At 37.5% G+C, this 8,016-nt stretch overlaps 1 long non-coding RNA gene across 1 annotated transcript; it reads right to left on the bottom strand.

Annotated features, from left to right (window-relative positions):
- Nucleotides 1–6,286: 6,286 nt before the first annotated feature.
- On the bottom strand, nucleotides 6,287–7,177 carry LOC125491704 (uncharacterized). Its single transcript, XR_007268420.2, has 2 exons — nucleotides 7,092–7,177; nucleotides 6,287–6,426 (listed from the first exon to the last, which is right to left on the bottom strand). It is a non-coding gene; the product is annotated as an uncharacterized LOC125491704 (long non-coding RNA).
- Nucleotides 7,178–8,016: the final 839 nt, after the last annotated feature.

Below are 8,016 nucleotides of genomic sequence, written 5' to 3'. Positions count from 1 at the left end.
ACCAATGTGCATTGTCATCCACCATGGTGGAAAGTGGGTTGACAAGCCAAGCATCAGTTATATGGGGGGGTAATGTGAAGTTGATTAATGATCTTCCTAATGACTTTGATCCAAGTTACCTTCAGGCTTTGATTAACTAATTAGGGTATAAGAACATTGTGAAGAATTGAAGATGCACTACTATGATCCATTAAAAGAACTCCATAAAGGAATTAGGTTCCTAGGTTATGATGGCACCATATTTGGGATGTTTCTAAGCTTGTTATATGAGTTCAAGCTGCTTGATATATTTACAGAGCATGATAATGATGAAGAAGAATGTATAACTCAGGAAACTATTACCTATACTTGTCAGGATCTAACTGTTGTCAATATAGTTCATGAGCCTATGTCACATTATAGTAATGGTAGTGATGACATTGATTACGATGAAGGAGGTTCTGCTAATGAAGATGATGAAGTTAGAGAAGCAAGACAACAGTTGAAAGAAGAAAAAAGGAGAGAAAATCCTATGAAGAAGAAGTTGATTCACTGACTAGGTTAGCTGCTAGGAAAAGTGTTGATACAGGAGATTCGGATTATGAGGGTGAGAGAGTTATGACTTTGGCAGCCCCCCAAACTCATATGGTGAAGGTGATTGTGGTCACCTATTACCACAACCAGGTCATGGTAGGAAGATTAACAAGAGGAAAGCAACTGTACAATGTGAAGGATACTTGCTTGAGCAAGAGTGTCCATTCTACTTAGGATAAGAGTTTGAAAATGCAATTGAGTTCAGGGGTGCAATTACTAACTACTTCATGAACATTAGGAGGTACGCTTATTTCCCAAAGAATGATGCAAATAAAATTGGAGCAAGATGCGACGCAGATAAGTGCCCTTTCTATGTATATGCATCAGTTGTTAGAGGGAAGGGTCATTTAGTTGTGAAGACATTGGTCCCTCAACATAACTGTGGTAGGTTAGCAGTTGTAAAGAAAATTAGAGCTTCATGGATTGCTAAGTTATATCAACAGAAGTTCAAGATCAACCCTTATATGAAGTGCCATGAAATAGTTGACACACTATGGGCTGAAAAAGGAATGAAAGCTTCATTATGGCTTGCGTTGAAGGCAAGGAGGAAGGCCCAAGCACTAATACTTGGTGAGTACAAGGAATAATATGGCTTACTTTACATATATGCTGCAGAGATTAAGAGGTCCAACCCTAGAAACATTATAAAGTTTAAGATGAATAGTGGTGTATTTGAGAGATTGTACATTTGCTTTGATGCCATTAAGAATGGTTTTCTGGCTGGATGTAGGCCCTTCTTTGGTGTTGATGGTTGCTTCTTAAAAGGACCTTTTGGTGGACAGCTTCTTGTTGCAGTTGGTAGAGATGGAAACAATCAAATGTTTCCAAGAGCTTAGGCTTGAGTTGAAGTTGAGGACACTGGAAGTTGGAGATGGTTTTTGCAATTACTGGCTGATGATCTTGAAACAAGTGATGGTTTAGGCTACACTATTATGTCTGATCAACAAAAAGGTTTTTTAAAAGTTGTTTCTCTTGTATGGCCTAGAGCAGATACTAGATGTTGTGCTAGACATGTCTACTGCAACTTTAGGCAGGTATTTGGTGGTGGTGTGCAATACAAAATAGGCTTTTGGAAAATAACCAAAAGAACAACTGAAGTTGAGTTTAAGAAGAATATGTCACTCTTTGCTGACATTTCCAAGCAGGTAGCAGCTGATTTAAGGAAGAGAAACCAAAAGAAATGGGTGAGAGCTTACTTCACAACCAGTCCTCATTGCGACTCTATTGACAACAATATGAATGAGGTATTCAATTCATATATTCTGACATCTAGGCATAAACCAATAATAATCATAATGCTTGAGGATATTAGAGAAGCGTCGATGGAGAGGCTTCACAAAAAAAGGGATTACATAGCTAATAAAGAAACTCAAATTTGCCCTAGGATCAAAACTAAACTGGAGAAGTCAAAGATGGATGCAAGGGGTTGGCTGGCCTTTTAGGACGGTCACTTTTCATATTAGGTTAGGGAGGGATTAACACAAACTAGGTATGTGGTAATTTTGCTTGATGAAACATCCAACTGCAGTGCTTGGCAACTCAGTGAAGTGCCTTGCAACCAACAGTAGCTGCAATATGGAAAGCAATGGAAGTACCTGAGTACTATGTGTATTACTTCTCAAAAGACACATATCTCAAGGCATACTTCTTTCCATTAGAGCCGCTGAATGGACCACAAGAGTGGCCTCAATCAACCTTTAACCCAATACTTGCACCTGCTGTGAAAAAAGCTACATAACAGGCCTATTGTCAAGAGAAAGCCATTTGTTGGTGAGGTAGTTGGTACATGATTGTCCAAGAAGGGGGTTACAATGAGGTGTAGCAATTGTAGAGAGGAGGGATACAACAAGAGAAAGTTTCATGTTCTTATAGCACCTAAGGCACCCAATCAGGCAAGCAACCAAACTCTTAATGCAACTGCTATTCCACCAACCCAACAATCACATTCAACTATCCCTATGCACAACTTGAGTTTTGGTGTTTACACTTACCCAAATGCATTTCAAAGACAAGCAAATGTAATGCAATTTCTGTAACTACATTTTTTATTCATTCACAGTTGCAAATTCTAGAAACTAATGTGTTTATATCTTGTAGTTCCAATGAAAGTCAGTCAAGCTCAAGCAACACAACTAGAACAACCAATATACCTTCAATTGGATCATTGTACTATGGAACAAACACAATTATTCTAAGGCTACTACAATGTAAGAATTTTGTTTCCCTTAATTACAACATTAGCAAAAAGAAAATTACAAACATTAACACTGCCACAACAATACTACATTTCATTAGCTTCTTGTTGATATCTTCCACTTCATCTTCTAGTTCCACCTTGCTTCTAATGAAATCCACCATCTCATCCCTTATTTCAAGAGGATGAGGATTGTCAATCCACTCAAAGAATTAGCAACCCTTCTTGTTCTATAATTTTCACAAATATAAAACCTCATGAAAGGATATCTCATAGTTTTAGAAACTCTTTTCTTTGCTACTCTGCCACAATCACAAAGCACCTCATTGAAATACATGTTCTTTGCAGATGGAGTTTTGCTTATTTTCAGTTTATGTGTGATGATGATTGTTGATTGAAGAAGTTGACCAATGGAGTTTCGCTTATTTTCTTTTTTTTTTTTTTTTTTTTTTTTTGCTTAATATATTTTGGGACATAAGAAAATTCCCCTGCTTTTTTTTGGGTTTCTTTTTATAGCTCATATTGTGGAACTGTACTTCAAGAACTGAAAGTTCCAAAAATTCCAACGGTTACTTTTGAATTCTAATTTCCTTTTTTTGGTGTAGTTAACCTCAGTTGAGTTAACAATGAGTTAGCTTTCCGGATTCTTGTCCACATGTCCCAAAGAGTGCATAAAATAGTTGTATGTCCTGAATGGTGAAAGAACTGATAGTTTGGGTCCTTTTTGTACCATTAACTCAGGGGTTGAGCATAGAGAGGAGAAAAAAGAAGTTTATTAAAAAAAAAAGTGTTTTTTTTAACTTTTTCAAAAGTTTAAGGTAAAAAGGCCTGATAAAAAAAAGATAAGATGTAAAAGTAGGATTATTTTGAGATTAATGTTTAGGGAATACCTTGAAAAGGTTGGATCATTTCTATCAATTTTTCCATTTATTAAAGTACATTCTTATGATTTAAGGATTTTTTTATGGGAATAATCCCACCTTTCCGCGCTATTCCCAAAAACAGTCTCACCTTTTCAAAATTTGAGAATAATCCAACCTTTGTGATATGTCTGCTCAATATTGGCCATTTTAACCTACAACCTGTTTGATCGGTAAAAATACTTTGTTGACCTTTTTTTCTCCTTCCAAAATTAATTATGAGCTCAATTAAAAAAAAAGAAATACTAACCCACCCTCCGCGGTCCCTCCACACTGCCCTTTCTCCTCCTCCCACACCATTGCCACAAGCAGCCACCACCAGCGCTCTCTCTCTCTCTCCAGTTCGTTGGATTAGTTAGAATAATAATGGCATCAAAATCGACCACGTGGAGGATTGTAAGCCATTTGTTTGACAATAAGGGAGAGGGAGGCGTGGATTTGGTTGCGTAAAAATCATTTTGGTGTGTGTTGGTGGCCGGTAGGTGGTGGGTGATGAAGGTGGTGCGGGAGTTCGGGTTTTTCTCCAGTTTTGCATTTCAATTTTGATGTTTAGTAAAAGGAGGTTAGTGGAAGGAAATTACAGTGGGTTTTTAGCTAATTATAGAGTTGGGATGAGGGTGGTTGGGTCAAGGCAATGATTTGTAAGGGTGAGGGTTAGTGAAAGGGACGGGGTGGTGGTGGTGGTGGCGGTGGAAGTGGAGGGGGTGTTGTTGTGGGAGTGTATTTTTTGAAGTAATGATTAAAATAATTAAATCTTGGTGTTTAATTAAGAATTTCATGTAAAACACATTTAATTAGTTCTTAATCATATAATTAGGGTATTAAACCTGTATTTGCAGGTTACTAACAGATAAGGTCAATTTTGAGCGGATACACCATAAAGGTTGGATTATTCTCATATTTTTAAAAAGTGGGACTATTTTAGGAAAATTACAGACAGATGGGATCGGATTGCAGTGTTTTTATTGTCATACGAAGTTGATTCTGTACTTCACTTTGAAACTCTTTGAATCTAATCAAAAGATTCCGACTTATGTTTCATTAATAGACATATCCATATCTACTCAAATCATCAGTGAAGGTAATGAAGTAATTTAACCCTTCCCTTGCCTTTGTGCTCATAGGACCACACACATTTGTATGTATGAGTCCAAAAAGATCACTATCCCTTTCACCTTTTCCAGTAAATGGTGATTTTGTCATCTTAGCCGTTAAGCATGATTCACATATACATCAAATGATGGAAGAATACCATCCTTTTGTAACTTTTGGATACGCTTTTGGTTTATATGACCCATTCGACAATGCCAAATGTAGGTTAGGTTGGAATCATTTGATTTTTGTTTCTTGCTATCTATGTTATAGACTTGTAATGACCTATCAAGCATATATAAGCCATTTATCAATTTATCATTGGCATATAACATGTTATTTTTAGAAATGGAACAACAATTGTTCTTTATTTCCAAACAAAACTCTTCAGAATCTAAAACAGAAACAGAAATTATGTTCTTAGTTATTGCAGGAACAAAATAACAAGTATTTAGTTCTAAAATAAATCTAGATGGCAAATGTAGACGATAGCTCCCTATGACAAGTGCAGCAACTCGTGCTCCATTTCCAACGCGCAGCTATACCTCGCCTTTTGCCAGCTTCCTCATTCTTTTTGGTCCCTGCACATCATTAACTATGTGAGAACCATAACCGGTATCAAATACCCATAAAGAAGTAGAAGTCAAATTGATTTCTATAACATATATACCTGAAGTGGAAGCCCCGGACTTCTTTTCTTCCAAGTATACCGGGCAGTTCCTCTTCCAGTGTCCTATCTTGTGACAGTGGAAGCACTTTCTTTCCCTAGCGACCTTTGCCATGGTAGTTGACTTAGGTTTTTCAGCAACAACGGCAACTTGCTTGTCATTGTCCTTATTTCCTTGCCCATTTCTTTTTGAAACCCTTTCCCTTTTGAAACACAAAACCTCTTTCTTCGGTTCAATCTTAGGGATGTTCCTCTCAGCATTGACCAACAATCCATGCATCTCTTGAAAAGTCTTTTCTGAATCATTCATATTGTAGGTCATTCTGAACTGATTGAAACTGTCAGTAAATGAGGGGAGAATGATGTCAGTAGCCAACTCAACCCTATAAGGGAATCCAAGTCGTTTCATATTTTCGAAAAGACCCATCATTGCGAAAACATGGGGGAAAAAAGTTTGACCCGACTTCATATGACATTCAAGTATCTCCTGTTAGTCTCATACCGCTCAACCCGGGCTTGAGTTTTGAACATGGCCCGCAACTCTTGAATGATCGTATAGGCATCCTTGGTTTCGAACCTCTTTTGGAGGTTCGGCTCCATGGCAGCTATCATCAAGCAAGTGATCGATATATAGACTTATGTAACGCACCGACCACTAAATCATTAAGACAACCTAATTAACAAAGGAATACCAAATTAGTCGAGGCATTACTGTCGCACCTTCGGTTAAGAGGGTGCAAGGCTACAATCATTTAACATATTTAAACTTTAAGAGATATAATAGTGATAACTTAAACATCTTATATTATATTAAAGTAAACAACGTTAACGTTACTTGACATAACAACGATAAATTATATTAAAGTATATGGTCTTATATTCTAATTAAGTTAACCTTACAAGTTAGTAGCACTATTACTAGATGATTTAATAAGATGGTAATCCTTGCCACTACGCAGTACCATCGTCCCCAGCAGTACCTAAAACATACATAAGAAAATGTTATGAGCCGAGGCCCAGTAACAAGCTACTCCAGTAACGTAAAATCATTTCAATTCATTTTACTTGCAAAACAGGGGGGTGAATAATTCAAACATTTACAAAATCAATATTCATTTAATTTCTCTTTAATATTCCACAATTCCATTTCATCAATTTTTACTCTGGTTGATGTACATCAGTCAGTGTTGGGACGTCTCCCAATATGTGTATGCACCACTGTACAAGGGCCTTGGCCCCGGGCATTACCCTACACCAGTAAACAATAGTAGGCCAGTGCCCCAGTAAACAGTAGCAGGTCAGTGCCCCGGTAAACAGTACGGTACGTGCACGACCTTCAGTTAGTCAGTATGTACAACCAACCAGTTCTTTCACTTTACTTTATCATGTTACGTTTCTTTTACTTTAATCAATGATCAGTCTATTTCAGTAACTTTCATTAATATTTCATAAACAATATCATTTCCAGTGATTAGTATGCTTTTGTAACTCAGTATATTTCAATCATATAAAGCTCAGGCTACATAATCAAAAGATGTAATAATAATCCCGCAACTCAAAAACACATGTTCATAAATCATCATCTCAGTAGCATATTATAAAAACGCGTTTCAAGGGAATTGCGGGTACTAGCAGTAGTTGTTACCTTGATTGCAGAATAATAATAATCCTCTTCTTATGTCCTTGATATTGTCCTTACTGAGCTTCGACGAACGAGTTCTTTTATGTTTCAATACGAGTATTTTTATGAGTCAGAAATCAATAGAGCATATTAGTACAAATGCTCTTTAAGTATGATTCTTATTTTATAAGCTATTAAGTCGTAACTTATTCAACATTCTCGTGACTAATTGGTTTTATATATGTAGTTCACAGGAAGTACTTGTTCATAAACATAATTACTAACCCAACTAGTTAAAGGTTTAATCTACACATGTGATTTACTTAAACCCAACAAAAACAGTCCACTTAAGCCCGATAAATAAACATGCAACCAATGAATCAAGTTGGTATAACTAAGGTAAATCAGATTTTAGGCCCACTTAGATTAGTTAGTAAAAGGTAGCAACTAGGCTTGTATAAAAGAACTTAAAATCAGTTTTAGAGGGAAAAAAAATTAGAGAGATGATATACCTCTGCTCACTTGGAGCAGGGACGTACGAGCAGCAAGGGGAAGCATAGCTCCAGCAATGATCCGGCGAGGCTCGGTAGTCGACAACGAGCAGCGGGGACCCACAGCGGCGAAGGATGAAGGAACAGCAACGAGTAGGAAGGCGGGCGGTTGGGGTGTGGTGGTGTTGTACAACTCGCGAGGGAGGGAGGAGAGAGAGTGGTCGTGAAGGGAGGTTCGAAGGGGGGTGAGATAGACGCGAGTGGGGAGGGAAATGGGTGGCGCTTGGCCGGTTGTCTGGTGATGTTTCTTCTTCGGCGGTGGTTGAGAAGTGGGGCGGTAGTGGTGGTGGTCGCTTGGTGGTCGAACAGAAGAAGAATAGAAAAGTTAAAGATTGAAGCTTTTGTTTCCAAATTCTTTTAGTTGATTTTATTTTCTGAATTGTTTTTGATTTTTGGGT

This window comes from Beta vulgaris, chromosome 7 (genome assembly GCF_026745355.1).
Source record: "Beta vulgaris subsp. vulgaris cultivar EL10 chromosome 7, EL10.2, whole genome shotgun sequence".
Classification (NCBI taxonomy): domain Eukaryota; kingdom Viridiplantae; phylum Streptophyta; class Magnoliopsida; order Caryophyllales; family Amaranthaceae; genus Beta; species Beta vulgaris.
This window is presented reverse-complemented; position numbering and strand designations above follow the sequence as displayed.